A 19,226-nucleotide genomic window follows, 5' to 3' on the forward strand; every position below is an offset into this window, starting at 1 on the left:
CTCTGGCCTCCACGCGGTTTCATTTGGACTTGCTGAACACTGCGCTGTCATACTTGGAGTCAGCTGGTCAGCATGAGTTATGTTGATTGGAATCTCTGGGGGTATGTTTTGCAACCAAGACGAAACTTTGGGAAAACCTTCCTCTAAAAGAAACAGAAAACCTAGCTTTTTCTCAGCAGTATAAAAGAACGCCAAGATTTTAGTCACTCTTTCCTGTAAATGAATATTTACAAGTTAGCAATAACACGCTGTGAACCCATGCAACAATGAGGCTCAGCCACAAAGCCCTTTCTGGAAAAGATGGCAGAGCAGCGTTCATCCTCAGACTGGTTTGGGAGAGTCTCTTTCAGACGGAGGAAAACAATTTTATTGGGGAGTTATAAGCAAATTATGTTACGCTACGGAGGGAGTGGAATATCTCCTTCAAACACAACCCCAAAGCACATATCAGTTGGTTTCAGAACCCAGTCGCCCAGCACCCTTCTGCAACAGTTCAGAGAGCAGTCTGGACTGGGAAGTTAGGAAACCTGGGTTCTTAATAAGATCTGGATGCTGTGTCTCTAGCCACCCAGTCTCTGGACTTGAGGAGTTTCTCTATGTGAAAACCGGCAAAATGTACTTTTAAATAACTAAGACTGCTATGCAAAATTCAATATAAATATATAGCAAACTGCTATTTATTTCTTCCTCCTACTTTAATCCTTTGAGCTTGTTTATATGTGAGCTTTTAGGGTCCTTTGCCCTCTGGAGAATAAATTCACAAGTAGGCATAAGACTGCCATAGCACAAATCGAACTTTCAACACTGCTACATCAAAATTCCAGTAGCAGCAGATAAACTGAAACTGCCTACAGGCCATTCCTGACTGGAGCAGGATGACAAGCTGCCAGTGTGAATGTCGACTCAGCACCCGTGTCATGACGCCAAGACCAATATGACGATGCCCATGTCAACAAGTTAGAAAAATACGGCAGAAATGGCACTACTGGCATTCTCGTACTGAAAAAATTCACCCTGAAATCTAAGGTCTCAAAATAGTCTTTGTTTACTGCTGCCTGCAAAACATTGTTTTTTAGTATTTCACATGGATTTACTGAGTTATCAAATCATAATTCTACCGAATTTTTTTCTCACAGTATCCAGTAAGTGTATTTTTTTAAACTTGTATATATAAATTTAACTTTTGTCAATTAGCCACAGTTTAAAAGCCTGAGAAGAGGTTGGATTTTAAATGAATTCTAGGAGGAATCTTCTTACAAACCACAGTCTTCTGATACCCACTCCCGATTCATATAAAATCTCTCTTATTATTTAGTTTGCTTAAGTCAGAATGTACCTATATTCTGATCATTCCATCAGGTAGATCCCATTTTACACATGAGGAAGTAGACGAAGGTTAATGTGCTTTTATCAAGGTCACAAAGCTAGTCAGTTGCAAAACAGATTCTCTCTCAGAGCTCCAAATTCCCCATCCTCTCCTTAGTCCACTGGGCCATGCTGCTTCTCTGACAGAACTGAAAATAGATTACAATAAAAGATTACCGTAAAAGTTTGATTCTTCCATTCACCACTTCATGGACTGCCTTTGTAAGTACAATTGGCGTTCACCCTTGGTATTTCTCATCGCAGAGAGGCAGCAAAGAATGTGACCAAAGGCACAGTCTAACCCATAGGCCAAACCAGCGCGTGTGTCTTCAGATCACGCAGCTAAACAATCAGCAGTCTATTAGGGTCCTGGTGAGTAAAAGAGATGCGTTTGCTTTAAAATATCTTCTCCAGTTTTCAGAGTAAGTCTGCTCCTGGTCCTCCTTGTACCACAGTTCTCTGGGAGCCCTTTATTACTGGGAATACTTTGGAAGTGAATTTTAATTTGAAAATACACAATGAGTGGCGATAACTGCTTCCTTAGTTTAAAAGGAGTAAAATACAAGAAAGCCAGAAGCAAAGAAGCCAAATCCAATTAGTGAGTAACACACCACTATCAGGCACCTCCCAGTCTCCCCCTGCTCCTGTTCCAGGGGAAGACCGACCCCCAGCAGCACTTGGGGAGGGCAGGACTTGCCCCCCAGACCATGGACATCATATGGATACCTAACTAGTGGTGGTATCTACCTTAGGGAGGGCCAATAATCAGGTCATTCTGTCTCTGGGATTCTGGAATCACGTCTCAGAGATTCTGGTTAGAATCTGCTCATTAGAAACTGAGGAGATAAAAAATCATGAGCAAGGAGGCAGCCACATAGGACTCTGTGCTCAGAGGCCAAGGGCAAACCAGTGAGCAGAGAGAGAAGGAAGTCAACAAGCAAAGAAAAGGCTGTTTCAAGTGACCTTAAAGCCAGAAGGGCAGAGGCAGAGACAGAGATGAGCTAGAGAAGAGTCAGACAAGGAGAGAAGCTCCTCACTGTCTAACAGAGTCCAGTGCCCAGTCTGGACTCTGCGAGTCCCAACCTGAAAATACCAGTGAGGCCTTAGAACAAGTGTTTTTTTTTCAGTAGACTAGAGTCTGTTTTTGTTACTTGCTATGAAAAGAATTTAGTTACTAATGAAGACACACTTCCAATACACAGAAACGATTCATTAAGAATACTCACATGGAAAGAAAAATGGCACATAAGAATGTATCAGGGAAGTGCTGTTTATTCTCAAATTTAGAATTCCCGAGGAGTGACGCACTGGCCATGCCGCTTCTCTAGCAAACACGGAGATGGAGACAGCTGCCACCCGGCACAGAGGAACCCCCTGACAACTACCCGCCGGTGCTCATGTTCCTGCACAGTGCTGCTCCCAGGAAGGGCTGCCCTCCAGGTGAGGAGCAGAGCCCCCAGGGCCCCTAAGATATACCCCAAAATGTATTATTTTATAAAATAATTGTTGCTGTTTAGTCACTAAGTCGTGTCTGGCTCTTTTGTGATCCCATGGAGACTGTACCCATCAGGCTCCTCTGTCCATGGGGTTTGCCAGCCAAGAACACTGGAGTGGGTTGCCATTTCCTTCTCCAGGGGATCTTCTTGACCCAGGGATCAAACTCTGGTTTCCTGCATTGGCAGGCAGATTCTATACCACTGAGCAACCAGGGAAGCCCTTATATAATAATTATATGCATTTTATTGATCAACAGTACAGAAAGCTATATATAAAGAAATCAATATACATATCAAGACACAGAAAGACAGCCATAAGCACATAAAATAGGTTTCTGCAGTATGGCCCAGGTAACAAATCACAAGTTCAAACATTATTTCCAGAGAAACATAAATTCTGGGGTTCCTGCAACAAGATCAAAAATGTTCAAGATCGAAGATGAGACATGCACTCCCAAAATGTCTTACTTTTAATGTTTTACTCTGGTATCTTTCATTTAAGAGCTATGTGATATATTAAAATGGGTCTGGGTTTAAAAAGAAAATCTCAGCTTTACCACTTACTGGCCCTAGTAGTTCGGAGAAGGCAATGGCACCCCACTCCAGTACTCTTGCCTAGAAAGTCCCACGGACGGAGGAGCCTGGTAGGCTGCAGTCCATGGGGTCACTAGAGTTGGACAAGACTAAGCGACTTCACTTTCACTTTTCACTTTCATGCATTGGAGAAGGAAATGGCAACCCACTCCAGTGTTCTTGCCTGGAGAATCCCAGGGACGGCAGGGCCTGGTGGGCTGCCGTCTATGGGGTCACACAGAGCTGGACACAACTAAAGCGACGTAGCAGCAGCAGCCCTAGTAGTTAAGTTACTTAACTTTTTTGAGTCTCAGCTTACTTGTCTCTGCAATGCCTGCTAACAAGATTTTTATGAGAATTACATAATTAATAAGTAAAAGTCATGCACAAGGCCTGGCATCTTAGAGGCACTAAATAACGTCAGGTTTTTTCTTTAATCAATTTTTTTTTGGTCTTCATCTTTCCAGGCCTAGTATTAATCCTACAGTCCATCTCCGTATCATAATTCTCCTCTACCCTGAATAATTTAAGATATTCTGAATAGGATCTCCTCCATTTTGGAAGCTGGATTGTAAATTAGAATCAGACTCGCCCAGATTTAACTACTCTGTGTGGACTCCAACTACCAGCTGCCCAATGAATGGAGCACAGACTACACTGAATCCTGGAAACTAAAGGCAGGGTCACTCAACATCCCTTCCCACCCTGCTCATCTCCCAGCATAACCAGGCATCTTCACTGCTAAGCAGTGAGTTATCCCACTTCTCCCCACTCAATTAGTGGGATGTTCTTTTCCTTCTCTGGGATTTTTCATTTGTTCCAGGATGGTTCCTCCTTCATTCTAAGACTAAGGAGTTTTGATTCATTCCAAGAAACAATCTTGGAAGGCCAAGTGTGTCACTAGCTTCCAGAAGCTTTGTGCAATCATTGTATAATAATTCATTTTTCAGCCAGCCCTGGCAATATTACATGGTCAGCCCAGATAAGCAGAGAGTCCCCTAGAGGGCTACAGACATGATTAGATAGGCGGATGAGTTTTTTAAAACAATCCACTAGTAATTGGAGCTCCATGCGTATTCTGACAGAAGCATCGACAGACAGGTTGTGAGTTCTTACAACACTAACGTCCGGAGACATTAAAACGTTTTGTTAATGGGTTTCTGACACTTCTTACCTATGCGGCCTCAGACAATTACCTAATCTTTCCAAAATTCGGTTTCTTTGCTTGCAAAATTATTAAAATGTACAGGCAGCCCTTGCTTTGCATGGTAACAGTTGCTGCTATTGGTTGAATGCCGCGTGCCAAGGACTGTCCTAAGGGCTTTACTTCTATACAATGATTCAATCAACCCTCCTAACAAACACATCCTCAACCTGCTCATCCAGGGGGTCATCCTCTTTTCACCAGGGGCTGCATCACTTCACTTACAACCCTCTCTTGCTGTCCCTTTAAAACAGCCAAGATCAACTGCTTATCTCCTGACCAACTAATTTTTCCATGGTATTAGCTGTTTAAGTCATACAACTGCATGTAACAAGAGGAAGACAAAGAAAGGACCATTTGAGAATAAAAGACAATTTCATGTAACCCCTCTACCTACAGGATGCCATCTATAGATCAAAATTTTTCTGAGGAGAAGGACAGTGTTCATGAAACTATTTTTAAACGCACCTATTTCTAGCTCTTCCTTCCAAGTGAGCTTGCATATCTTCCATCTTCTTTTTAGAGACATCCTCCTGAAGGAAAGTCTCTTGGGAAAGTGTTCAGAAGATCATGGGCTAATACTTTTTCACTTTTCTAGGACTTGTAACAGAAGTTATTTACTCTGCAAATGTCCTAGAAATGACGGGCTTTTCCTATCTACTTGTTTTCCTCAATGAATGGCACATTTCATCATTAGTACCTTTAAAAATAAATATATACTTCATTTTCCCTCTCCCACCTAAAAGGTGGACATACATAGTTGCTTCAGTCAATCCCAGGCATTGGATTCCCACCACTCTATTAATTGAGGTCATTTACTGAGTTGTATAAGAGTTCCAGGTGAATTCCAGGAGCTCCTTAACAGAAGAAAAATAAATCTATCACTGGTATTAAGTTATATTTTAGTTATTTGTTTTATGCCAAAATATAGAAAAGTGGTTGAAAATGGTCATTTAAATGGGTTACAAAAAAGTTACTCAGAAATCAGTCTCCGAATCATAGATATATGCTCAAAGGGAAAAATAGTCATTCAGTGCTTGATTTATACCAGTCATTCATAAAGTCTTCACCAGATAAGGGCCATAAATTTGCTCTCTGTAAAAGTGTAAGTCAATGCCACTGGACGATAACACAGGCCTGCCTCCCCGAGATCACTCAGCAGCAGCAGCTTATGCATAGAAAGAAAAGGTACATTTTAGTTTAGTAGTTCCTACAGCTCTTCTACCACTTGCAAAAAAAGCTGACAATTTTACGTCTGACGAGTGGAAAATCAAAGACCTCAAGGTTTTGATATTTTTTCCATATTGAGGATGTAATATTCATTCAGTTCAGTTGCTCAGTCATGTCCGACTCTTTGCGACCCCATGAATTGCAGCACGCCAGGCCTCCCTGTCCATCACCAACTCCTGGAGTTCACTCAAACTCACATCCATCGAGTTGGTGATGCCATCCAGCCATCTCATCCTCTGTCATCCCCTTCTCCTCCTGCCCCCAATCCCTCCCAGCATCAGAGTCTTATCCAATGAGTCAACTTTTTGCATGAGGTGGCCAAAGTACTGGAGTTTCAGCCTCAGCATCAGTCCTTCCAATGAACACCCAGGACTGATCTCCTTTAGGATGGACTGGTTGGATCTCCTTGCAGTCCAAGGGACTCTCAAGAGTCTTCTCCAACACCACAGTTCAAACCATCAATTGTTCGGTGCTCAGCTTTCTTCACAGTCCAACTCTCATATCTATACATGCCTACTGGAAAAACCATAGCCTTGACTAGACGGACCTTTGTTGGCAAGTAATGTCTCTGCTTTTGAATATGTTATCTAGGTTGTTCATAACTTTCCTTCCAAGGAGCAAGTGTCTTTTAATTTCATGGCTGCAGTCACCATCTGCAGTGATTTTGGAGCCCAAAAAATAAAGTCTGACACTGTTTCCACTGTTTCCCCATCTATTTCCCATGAAGTGATGGGACCTAATTAACATATAGTCAATTTTGCTAGAAATAGTTTTAATCAGCCATAGTCATTTCAAATAATGAAAAATATTTTGCTATTTATCTTAAACATTTTGGGTTTGATTAATTATGAAGAGAAATTCTTAGGTAAACAAAATTGCTTATCAGACTATTAGCAAAAAGAAAAAATAAATTTTGATGCATAAATGAAACAGCTACCCCCAAATCTCCCATTTTTTCCCTTTCCACAATAATACTAAAGCCTCCTGTTTGCTTCGATATGAAAGAATTCCTGAAATATCCTACGTGGTTCACAAATCCCTTATACTTGAGGGTGATCTAACTAGGTTTAAGTATTTAAGGAGATGATTTCAGAGAAAAGACTTTTCTAAACATAGTTATTTACGAAAAGATACCAGATATCTATAGCAAGCTATCTTGGCTAGCACACCTTTGAGCATAAAATAATGGATCTTTTTACATCTTTGATCAAAATAAACTAAAAAATAACATCCCTAAAATTAAATGAATATGTATTTGCCAAAAATCAGTTGTTTATTATTCAGAATATGAAGGGAGAAAAACAGAGTAATGATTTTACTTATTTTTACTCTTTGTATTATTTACAGAAAATACAACATTAGAAAATTTTCCCAAGGTTGAATTATAATTTTCATAGCAAAGAAAATGATATGATGTCTGTCTGATCATCTGGTCCCTGGTTGCCCGAAAGGAATTTTCCTAATCCACTCAGATAGCAAAAGCAAAAGTAAATTCAATCTAAGTTACTGAATTCTATAATACAATACCACCTGGAAATATATTTCTATTGTATAGGATTCTTTGTATGGACAGAAAACAAAAGCAAAAAAAGTATAAAAAGCAACTGACTCCATGATTAAAACACAATTCAGGGTATTTTTCGATTGAGTTTTCACTCCTGAATTTACTATTTTTATGTTCTCATTGTCCCAAAAAACCCATCTTATGAAATCATAGAAACCTACTTATCTCCAGAAATTCTCCCTGTTGAAGATTCAATTAGCCTTGCTCTGTACTCCATTTGTTCACCAACCTGCTCAAAAGTTCATTGTTCTTTTGATAGGAATCATGAAAATTAACTACGTATTCTCTTTTCCTAAGGCAGGAAACTCCGGTTCTGGCTCCTCCATAAAAATTTTACTCTTCTCTATCGTCAGATATAAACCAAGCCGACTACGCAGCCACAGTAAAAAAGGTAAATATTGGCGTCGTTTGTGCTTACACTTTCTTATAGAAGGAGGAAAGCTCTCACCAGCCAGTGTAGTACTTTCTCTTTACATCAGTACCTACAGCAGCTCCCTTCAATTCCTTATTATGATTACTCCCTAGACTTTTCAACTATGGCTGATTCAAGTGGATGTTTGGCAGAAACCAATACAATTCTGTAAACAATTATTCTTCAATTAAAAAATTTTTTTTAATTTTTAAAAAGAGCAAAGGGGAAATACTAAAAAAAAAACAAACTTTAAAATTAAGGTATCTATGTCTTGTACCTTATATGCATGCTCTTTACACTTCTGCAGATATATAAGATTGGCCTGTCCATTAATATCCCTGAAAATATGTAGTGTAAAATGAGATAACAAAATACTTAAAATAAGACCTGCAACACTCATTAAATGCTATCTATTTTTATGATTACTTCTGAAAATCAGATTGTTTCTGGTATTCTTCCCTAGAACTGACAGTCTATCATATTTGTATCATTTCCTCGCCCACTTTTAAATATCCCAAGTTTATCTCTATCTTTCCTCGCTTTGGTCCCAGGCCTTGCCAGAGTAGATTTTTCAATCAATTAATTAGAAATGCATATGAACTCAGAGCTATAGAAAGGAATAATTTATTTGAGTTTTGCAAAAGAACTCCAGTGTTATTAATAAAAGTTGGTTATGTCCCACAGTACTTTCTGTGCAATGAATGCACTTAGCTTCACAACCTATTAACTAACAATCATTCAGATTCAAGTTCCACTGGTTGCATTCAAGCCATTGTTTCTTTTCTATAATATTGTGTGGCTTTTTCACCCTAGATTTTGCCACTGCCTTCAATATTTTCTTAATTTTTTTCTGAAAGGATTCATAGTTAGACCAATTGTATGTCTGTCAACATGCACCCTTTAACCACTTAAGTAATACTATTAGCTGGCTACAGAATCCTTGGGTCTGTCTGTCTTCCACTTGAAGTTAACATGTTATATTCTGACTAGATACTTGAATTTTCTCTTTATTTTGAAATTCAGAAATCCCAATACAGATACTGATATATATGTGTGTGTGTGTGTGTGTGTGTGTATATATATAATTATATCCCCATTACTGTTGTTAACCAGGCATTATGTCTTCTGATTTACTATTTGACTTTGAGCACCATGCAATCTGCTATTTATTTCTTCTCATCAGCAACCATGCTCCACATCTCCAAGAAGTCTCTTCCATGCTCAGGTATTTTTTATACGTCTCTTATTTTGTACATTTAGCATATTGAAAATTTTATTAAAAACTTAATTATCAGGTTTCAGTTTAAATGTTTTTCTTATAGTAGCCAATGCAGATCTAAACTAAAACTTAAGCTATCTCGTTTTTATTCAGGCTCATCATAACAGACTAGGGATGCTCTGTGGAGGCAGGAAGTAGTATTGAGACTCTACGGGACAATTCCACTTCTCTAGGGTCTTATCAACTCAATCAACTTACAAGAAGAACTTTTGCCCACTTTCCAAAATAGTCTCAAATGCCCAGAAATTGGAAATAAAAAATGGAGCTCCTGGAGCACTCTATTTATTTGAGGTTGAGAGCAAGTTCTCACAAACTCACAGTACTCTAAACATCACCCTTCACTTAGGGAATGGGAGTTGTCTTTTGGTATAATACCCACTGTCAAGTCCACAAGAATATAGTCCCAACCAAGAACTAATGGGAAGCCACCTCATTGCCTAGAGAGGTACTTGAGTTTTGGACATTCATGCAAAGTAGAACATGTCCATTCTCGATTGATTTCATTTTGTAATATAATCAGTTTACATATGGTAGCTTAGTACTAAAAATTAAACTCTACATGTCTAAAGTCAATAATATGAAATTTTAAGTATTCATAAAATATTTAGGTCAAAAGGTTTTCTATCATAAGTAGCAAATATGAAAAGCGATTTTAAGAGCTTTGTAATTGTGAACATCACAATTATTTAGTGACAAACAGTAAATTTAACATTGAAATAACTAAAAGTGGGAGTTCAGAGAAGGAAATCCACTGTAAAAAAAAAAAAGATCATTAGTAAAGGGTTTTACTCTTTTCTCCTTTGCACTACCACTTAAGCAACAATGCAATAAGGCAATCCCAAGTACTATGTTTAAAAATAACTGTTCCTGAGATGTGGTAAATTCTTCCATAAAGATTCTTTTTATATTAAAATGAATACAATGAGATAACATTCAGATTCTCTAAAATGGCAATTTATTATAATCCTGCTTATTGTACAATACAAAGTATATCACAAAATTAAGCAAAACCTCCCCTTCCCCTCCCCCAAGCATCAGCAAGGCTATTAAGAGACATGATGAGGCAGACATACAGACACATAAAATGCAGAGAAGTCCATTAACACCTGACTGCTTAGGCATCTCCTCTATATACAGTAACATGGTCACGGTTCTGAAAGAAAAATTAACGAGGAAGGAAACGTGGAAAAAGAGGATCAGAAGGGTGTTGAAAACATCTGAGCTGCAAAGTCTTCCCTGCTGCTGGCAATCCATCAAGCTGTGCAAAATAAATGCTATTTCATCTAACCTTTAAAAATCCTTTAGGTTAAACAATACTTTCGAATTCACCACGCCAAAAAAATAATGGGAAAATTTTAATGCTAATACGACAATACTGCTGATCCAGCTATGATATTATTACTGACACTTGTAAATTTAAAGAATACTAAGTTGAATATTAAATAGCATTTTATTTTGTTTTCCCTCCAGGGCATTCTTTTCTTTGCAACGACTAAGGAAGGCTCTCCCGTGCACCACTGACAGGAGGTCTGAGTGTCAGGGAAACACTTCAGACACCCAGTGCTGTGGCGGCACGTTCACACCCCGGGGCTGGGACGGGTTTCTCGGTTTTATCTACTTCTGAGTCACTGGCACATCTCTAATGGTTTTGCATACTTTCCAATTTTACTTATTTATCTTTGCTTTTCCACATTTTTCCCTTTTGATTGTGGAACTTCTAGGCAGGGATTAATTCCAGACCACACTGAGCTTAGTTCTGTTCTTTAGAGAAAGCTGTTAATTCTTTTTTAATAGTGTAGTGCATTTCTTGAACACTGGGAACTTCAGTACTTAATGCATACACAAGGTAGTTATCAACTTTAAAAACAGATTAGGTTTTCCAAAAGTGTGCATGTAAAACAGTTATCAGAACTAGGAACATATTTTCTCAAATGATCAACATGGTGAAGGCTGACTAGGATTTGTGACCGGCATTCAGAAACTGACTGAACCCACCACAGAGCTCCCGCTGCAAGAGAGTCATACAGAGCCAATGACGGTGTCGAGAGAAACCGATACACTCCAAGACAGTAACTGCCCGGGTGGGAGGGTGGAAGCGTCTGCACTGAGGCTTCTCTAGACACTCACACCCCAAGGGAAGAGGGGACAGGTCAACAGCACAAGGAGAGGAGGAAGGAGGCAGAAAAGGGAATGGCAGTCAGTCCCAGGTCCTGACTGTATCATCAGCACCATCAGAGGTACATTACAGTCTTTGGGAACAAGGATTCTGAAGCCAGAAGGCCTCTCAGTTCAAACACCAGTTCTGCCCTCCTGGGCAAGCTACTCTCTGAGCATCAGTTTCCTAATGGATTAAAAAGAAAAAAAGCAATAGGGCAGCTTCCTCACAGAATTTGTTGCAAAGATTAAACGAGTAAATGTACGTAAAGTGCTTGAACAGGTGGCTCACCGCAAGGGGCAAGTACTTGTCACGGTTACCACTTGTCGCAAGTGGAGCACGCAGGACTAACGCAGCACTGCCCGGGGTCCGCCCGCTGCACCTTCCGCAACACAGCCTGGGAGAGCGCCACAATTAGGGTCTTCACAAGGCCACTTCCACCACACAAGGATTTTCAAATTACCTCATGCTTATGTGAAGAGCTGGTCTTCTAAGGTTCTGTTTCAAGTTCTGTTGAGCACAGAGATGAAAGAGTACATATTTTTTGATGCCAGTGGTACTGAAAAAAAAAGAGATGACGGTACTTTTGGCTCAGTGATAAGCAGAGGGGAAGAGAACATCTGGGCTACTCTTTGCTCTTCTGGAGCAGAATGCTCTGAACTGCCTGCCCGTGATTACTGAAGTGAATATTCCATTCTATCCATTATCCGCTGAGAAAAGAAATCATAGTAGCATGTGTTGGGATTTATTTTTTATCTTTCTGTAATTTGGACGATTCTGACAGGGTTCACTGAGTTAGTAAAACGTAAGGAAAGGTATTATCAAGTCGAGAAATTATTTGCAAGTGTTCCAGTGTTTATAGAGAGTAGTCTTGCTTTCCTTTGTAACATATTCTGCAATCTCACTTCTGTCCCCACTCTCCCACTAAAACTATGCCTTCTAACATATCCACTGACTCTTGCCAAACACAATGGACACCTTCAGACTCTGACTTGCCACCCCAGCAGAATGCGTCACTGCCGGGCACCGCCACTGTATCTACTCAAGAAATCTCAGTCAGGCTCAGAACACGTGCCAGGCACTGAACACGCAGCGGGAACAGAGCATGAGCAAGACTATCTTGAAAGTCAACAAGAAAATAACTGCATAAACATTTCATTACAAGAGTGACAAATGTTACTACCAAGAAATACGAGGGGCAGTTAGTACATAGACTCGGTATACTTGCCTTAGCGTATTAAAGCAAGCAAACCTAGCCTGGAGAGTCAGAGAAGGTAATATTTAAGGGGGAGCTTGAAGAGTTAGTAGGACGTGACCAAGGGAAGGAGCAAGAAAGGGTTTAGGCCGAGAAAACAGCATATGCAAAGGACACGAGCGGAAAGAAGGCTGGGGGGCCTGAGAAATTAAAAAAGGTCAAACTAAGTGTCATGAGAAGATGCTGGAGAGGTGGGCAGAGACCAGACTTGTTCCAAACTCTATTATCTCTATCCTTTTCAAAGCAAAATTATATACATTTTCTCCTGTAGCCAAAAGTAGAACCTCAGTCTGTAGACATTAAGCTCACCATTCAGTGGTTAATACACCAACCTGCTCCTACTGAGATATTCTGCAAATGAAGAGTCACTCCTTCTTAATTTATTTGTTCCATATTTCTCTTTTCTTCATATTGTAATACCGTGGAGTGGGGTTGCATTGTTTAACCAATGGCATCTTACAATTAACTGGCAGCATCATTTTTAGTGAGACATAAAACAGTGCATCTTTTTAATCAGTGGCATCTTAGATTTAATTAAATACAACAGCTACATTTATAAAGTAAAATATTCCTGTGCTGAGTAGGTATTTATTTGAAGGAAGACAGACTGTTTCGGTACCTTCACAAATAAAAATAAAAGGCTTCACCACATATAAAAGCAACTATCATCAATGTGCCCTGACAGGATCCCTCAGGGTTTTAACTGCTTTTATGGGTTCAAATAGGTCACATTGCTTCTAAATAGCTGAGTAAATCCCTACAATGCCAAGATGCTGGCTGAAGATTCTGTGAGACATAAGTATGAATAGAAAAGTTTCAACATTGCAAAGGATGGAGAAAATCAAGACTATCATTATTACAGGGTGGGAAGTGTAACAGGAAATGTGTGGCTCACGTCACCATCACGCCTGGCTCTAATCAACTGAGCAGAAGCACAGACAGACAGATGGGGATCAAAGCATTGCCACCTATAGTCCCTTGTAGTTCTGGTGAACTGTGCTGGAGAATATAGCTTGCGCTGAGGGTCACAAATGAGGTTCCCTATAACCTTCCTCATGACCTGATTCACAGAGAGCCTTAATTGGTTTACCCACCCAGGAAGGCTGAGACAGGACCAGACGCGTCCTACCAGGGCTGACCCGCTCGCTCTCCTTATTGTGAAGCAGGGAGAGCAGAGGAGCATCTTTACTGCCACAAAACACTCAGGGAAAGAGTCAGAACAGAGATGTGGAAACCAGAAACTTCATCATATTGTTGTTAAGCTCCAAACTTTAGTTTGCCCTTCTTTTTCCTGTGGGGAGAAGATAATAAAGAGAAAGGAGGGACAGACCCTAAGTGGAAACAGTTCTCTTCCTCCAATATAAACACAAAGAGGTGACATCAACATGTTCCTGAAAGGCAAAACTATTAGTAATACTCCTTCCAAATCTGATCATAGACATCTTTCTTTCTACAACTACCTAAGCTGTGCAATTTGACACTTGATACAACAAAGCCATCAAGATTTATAGGATACATAATCATTACCTTGACAATGAAGATAAAATCTACTGAGATATCATAAAATACTCCATACTTTAAAGGAGACAGCAATGACTTCTGCAGCAAAGATGTCTTTTCTCCTGCTTATTTGCACACACCATCTGCTTTATTAGCACGTCATGTCACACAGAACTACTCTTGTAATTGCAGGTCTCATATTATGATAACACCAAGGGAATATGAAGGTATGAAGAGACAATAAGCAGAAAGGGAGAATGGCTAATCTAATCTGTCCCACCCTACCTTCTTCCCAAAATACTTTAAGTGGCCTGATACTCATTTGCTTAGCCATTCAAAAATATGCTTTCACGTTCATGTACTAGGTACATCGTGCTAGACAATGGATATAAAACAGTGAAGAAAATATGACCCCTATATAAAGAAACTGACAGTCTTGTAATGGAAATAATTTGTTAAATATATAGGAAAGAGTAATGGCAGGAATTCTAAAGCTCAGAAGTAGAGACGCTGACCAACCACTACACAGACCAGTGTATCCGTTTTCACACTTCTGCATGTGAGTAACCACGTATGTTACTTCTTTATGGTTTTCTTAGCTTACGTAAATGATGTTATACTGTATCTATCATTCTGCAACCCGTTTTTTCACTAGGCATTATGTTCTATGATTTTAAATCTATTTCTGATGAGGTGTGTGTATATATACACATATTTTCTGCTATGCAGATAACTGTTCCACACACAAATCTATCTGCAACAGACTTCCACTATGTGAATATCACACACTTTATTTACCCTTCCTGACCAATATTTAGGTTTCAGTTCTTCCCTAAATTAACCAATACATCAATGAATCTCACTTTAAATGTATGTTTGTGACAGATGCAAGCTTTTCTCTGGCCCAGCTAATCTTTCAGAGCTTCAGTTTCTTTTCTCAGTCACTGTGATAAAGATATAAAGCACTCTGTAGATATTAAAATTCTACATAACCTTAAAAAGTTAAACAAAGGTTACCATATGACCCAGCAATTCCACTCCTAGATACATAACCAAGAGAAGTGAAAACATATGTTCACACAAAAACATGTACATGAATATTCAAAGCAGTATTATTTATAATGTCAAAAAAAGCAGGAACAACCCAAATGTCCATTAACTAATGAATAAATAAAATGTGGAATGGTATATCCATACAATGGAATATTACTCAGCAATGAAAACAAAAGTGCTGAAAGATGCTACGACATTGATGAAATTTGAAAACATTAAGTGAAAAATTTCAGTCGCAAACTACCACACACTGTGATTCCATTTATATGAAATATCCAGAACAGGCAAATTCATAAAGATAGAAAGTCACTGGTAGTTACCAGGGGTGGAGGGTGGGGGAGGAGGAGGGAGAACGGAGAGTAACTTCTAATCAGTATGGGATTTCTTTCCAAGCTGATGAAAATCTTACGGAATTAGTGGTGATGCTGGCATAAACCTGTGAATATGTGAAAAATCAGTGAACTTGTACTTGAAAATGGTGGATTTTATGGTATTTGAATTATATCTCAAAATAGTTCAAAGCTATAAGTTTTCCCAGGATATGAAATGTGCATTAAGCATCTTTTACTCTCCAAAACATTTTGCTGCATCAATATTATAGGCTCCAGAAATATTATGGGCACTCATCAAGTTCATTGGAAACTTCACCCCTAGACTACACCAATTCTTATCTAATTTTGGCCTTTCAATAAGATAAAGTGTAGATCTTATTAAAGAGGGTAGAAGTCATTCTCTTGTTAAGTGAGATGAATGGTCACAGTATGCCAAATTATAATACTTGAGGGAGGGTGTCCGAAAATCTGCCAAGAAGGAACCCCAGGAAGCTCAGTCAGGTTGGGTCACAGGTCTGGGGGTCTACAAGCCCTGCCCTAACCCTGCCTGAGTTGGGCTCTGAGTTGGGCTCTATCATCCTCCCGCCCACCACCCATGCACATACACAATGTCAACTGTATAAAAGTCTGATTGTGCTTTTTGGTAACTTACATAGTCTGTTTTCTATTTTTGGTTAATTTTGAAGCACACCAATTACATATATCATTATATTGTGTCAGATAAATTTTGTGTAAATTTCTGACTATGACGCTTCACTCACTCCTTATTTAAATTACACTGATCAAGGACTCTGTGCTGGGCGTTAATCTAGGCAATGGGCTCATATGTGTGAACAAGCCCAGCCCTACCAAGCCCTCATAGACGTCAGACAAGTTAACAGCAGAGTTCATAACCTGCTGCTCTCAAAATATGGTCTAGTCAGCTCATAATTTGTTGAGTGTAGAGAAGGCAGACACAAAGAATTAAGAACAAATGGCAAGAATTAGCATGAATAAGACTAATCATTGCATTAAAAGGAAGCTCTTCCAGGTTACCATTGGCACATTGTTTATCTTTTCATGGGAGTGTATCTGCTGCATTTCAGATTTGCAGAGAAGCATCACAGACACACAAGATAGCTGAGTGGTCCAACGAGATCTTTAATTAAACTGATAAATGTCAGATACTGCATGGTTCTAGGATATTCTGTTGATAAAACTTATGAACTTAGAAGGGGGGCTCAAAAGAATAAATCTAACTCCAAATTTTTGCTGATTCATCAACATCACTAGATCATATATTTCTGTTTCTTATTGTATTTTTAGCAATTGATTTTAGCTCCAAAGGGAAATAAATTTAATCTGTTAATACCAGACAGTGACTCAGACTGCCTTTTCTCAGGCAGCATTTGACAATGTCAACCAACAGGTGCTTTTTGAAGCTTTCTTGTCCCTAAATGCAGAAACTATATGACCTTTCTCTACTCTCTCATTCTCTCTGGCGTCTCTGTGTCCCACTCAGACCTTCTCCCTTTTCCCCTTTCATTCTTCCCCAGCAGTTCTCAAATATCAAGCTTCATCTGCATCTTTCTGTAAGGTTTTCTCTTAGAATGATGTGAAAGTGAAAGTCACTCAGTCGTGTCCCACTCTTTGCGACCCCATGGACTATACAGTCCATGGAATTCTCCAGGCTAGAATACTAAAGGGAGTAGCCTTTCCCTTCTCCAGGGGATCTTCCCAACCCAGGGATTCAAACCTAGGTCTCCCGCACTGCAGGCAAATTCTTTACCAGCTTATCCACAGAGGAAGCCGAAGAATACTGCAGTGGGCAGCCTTTCTGCAGGTTAGGTATTTTGTCCTCTATCTTTTCTCTACAGCACACAGCCTCTGCAGAAGAGCTTATCTTCACAAAGGAAGGACAGACACAAGTGTAGTTAAGAATACAGTTTGACCTGGTTCAAATTCTTGACACTTACTAATTATGTGACCCCTAGCCGAGCAGTTAAGGTGCTCAAGTCAGGTATCCCTCGTCTCTACAATATGCACAGCTGACAAACAACATGGGCTTGATTGCACAGGTCCACTTACAGGTTTTTTTCATAGGTACATATATGTACTATAAATGTATTTCATCTTCCTAAAATCAACCCTGGATATTCACTTGAAGGACTGATGCTGAAGCTCCAATACTTTGGCCACCTGATGCAAAGAGCTGACTCTTTGGAAAAGACCCTGATGCTGGGAAGGATTGAAGGCAGGAGAAGGTGGTGACAGAGGATGAGATGGTGGGATGGCATCACCAACTCAACGGACATGAGTTGGAACAAACTCAGGGAGATAGTGAAGGACAGGGAAGACTGGCATGCTGCAGTCCATTGGGTCGCAAAGAGTCTGATACAACTGAGCGTCTGAACAACATGATTTTCTTAAAACATTTTCTGTCCTCTAGCTTACTTTATTGTAAAAATACAGGGTTTAATACATACACAAAACATGTTAATCAACTATTACATTATTGGTAAGCCTTCCAGAGAACAGTAGGTTATCAGTAGTTATTTGTGAGTGAGGGTGTCAGAAGTTATACAGATGTTTGACTGTGCAGGGGCTCAGCTTCCCTAAGCCCCACACTGTTCAAGTGCCAACTCTATAATCATACCTCTTTCTAAACAAATCTTGAATTGTGATGGTGATGATAACTAGCATTTAAATGTTAGTTATTATGTTCTAAATACTGTTAAGCACTTTACACATATTAACTCATTTAATTCTCACAAAGATCCTATTTTGCCCCTTTTATGGATGAGCAAATTTAGGCTCAGAGAGCATGTTCATATAGGCCTCATCACCAGAGCTAATAAGTATTCAATATGTGACTCTCAAACATACATCCCAGCAAGTACATACCTTTATTCACTTAAACTCTGCTAGTGCTGAAGAACCCACCTGCCAATGCAGGAGACATAAGAGAGGCAGGTTCAATCCCTGGGCTGGGAAGATCCCCTAGAGGAGGGCATGGCAACCCACTCCAATATTCTTGCCTGGAGAATCCCATGGACAGAGGAACCTGGCAAGCTTACAGTCTACAAAGCTACAGGGTTGCAAAGAGTCAGACATGACTGAAGCAACTTAGCCCACACACAGGGGATTTCCACATGGTGTCTCAACAACATAAACTAGGAACATCGAAACTCAGACTCCACATTCCACTCCTCTCCTCTTGCCCATCCTCCCAACACAGAGGCTGCTTCTCTGCATGCCTCTCATGTCAGCAGCTGCCCAGCGTTTGGCTCACAGTCACCCCAACACTCGGCTCTCCTGCTCCGTCTCAGCCCGACTCCAGTCTGGGTTTCTTCCTACTTGTTCTCCTCCTGTTCTCTCCATTTCCACTTCATTCACCACTGCCCCGCCAAAGCACTCGATTCTAAAGCCAGTAAAACTGTACTAAATGTATGCTGTGGAGTAATTCCATAATTTACATAAAGTTTGATGAAAATAGAAAACAGCAACACCTCAAACCCCACCCATAAAGGATGTCTGAAAGGCACTGGAAGGACAAGAGGCAGGACAAGACCACCTACCCAAATGCACAGCCAACCAGAAGGCAAACACAGGACAAATGGACTGTGAGTGGCTCTCAGTGTCACCAGGCTTCCCAGGTAGCTCAGCAGTAAAGGATCTGCCTGCCAATGCAGGAGACATGGCTTTGATTCCTGGGTCGGGAAGAGACCCTGGAGAAGGAAATAACAACCCACTTCAGTATTCCCGGGAAATCCCATGGACAGAGGAGCCTGGCTGGTTACAATCCATGGGGCCTCAAAAGAGCTGGACA

General features: G+C 40.0%; 1 protein-coding gene and 1 long non-coding RNA gene across 3 annotated transcripts in view; both read right to left on the minus strand.

Annotated features, from left to right (window-relative positions):
- Window positions 1-14,320, minus strand: part of LOC129637546 (uncharacterized) — a 142,771-nt gene extending 128,451 nt beyond the window's left edge. The window contains exons 1-3 of one of the 2 annotated variants that reach the window (XR_008707517.1): window positions 14,061-14,320; window positions 11,570-11,837; window positions 10,039-11,464 (exon numbers count right to left, since the gene is read on the minus strand). This is a non-coding gene — a long non-coding RNA (uncharacterized LOC129637546). Of the gene's footprint in view, window positions 1-10,038; window positions 11,465-11,569; window positions 11,838-14,060 lie in introns of those variants that run through there. The other variant, XR_008707516.1, reaches the window with a different exon arrangement.
- SDK1 (sidekick cell adhesion molecule 1) overlaps window positions 1-19,226 on the minus strand; it is a 744,542-nt gene that overhangs the window by 627,897 nt on the left and 97,419 nt on the right. The gene's annotated exons all lie outside the window — the stretch shown is intronic.

Source organism: Bubalus kerabau, chromosome 23 (assembly GCF_029407905.1).
Source record: "Bubalus kerabau isolate K-KA32 ecotype Philippines breed swamp buffalo chromosome 23, PCC_UOA_SB_1v2, whole genome shotgun sequence".
Lineage (NCBI taxonomy): Eukaryota > Metazoa > Chordata > Mammalia > Artiodactyla > Bovidae > Bubalus > Bubalus kerabau.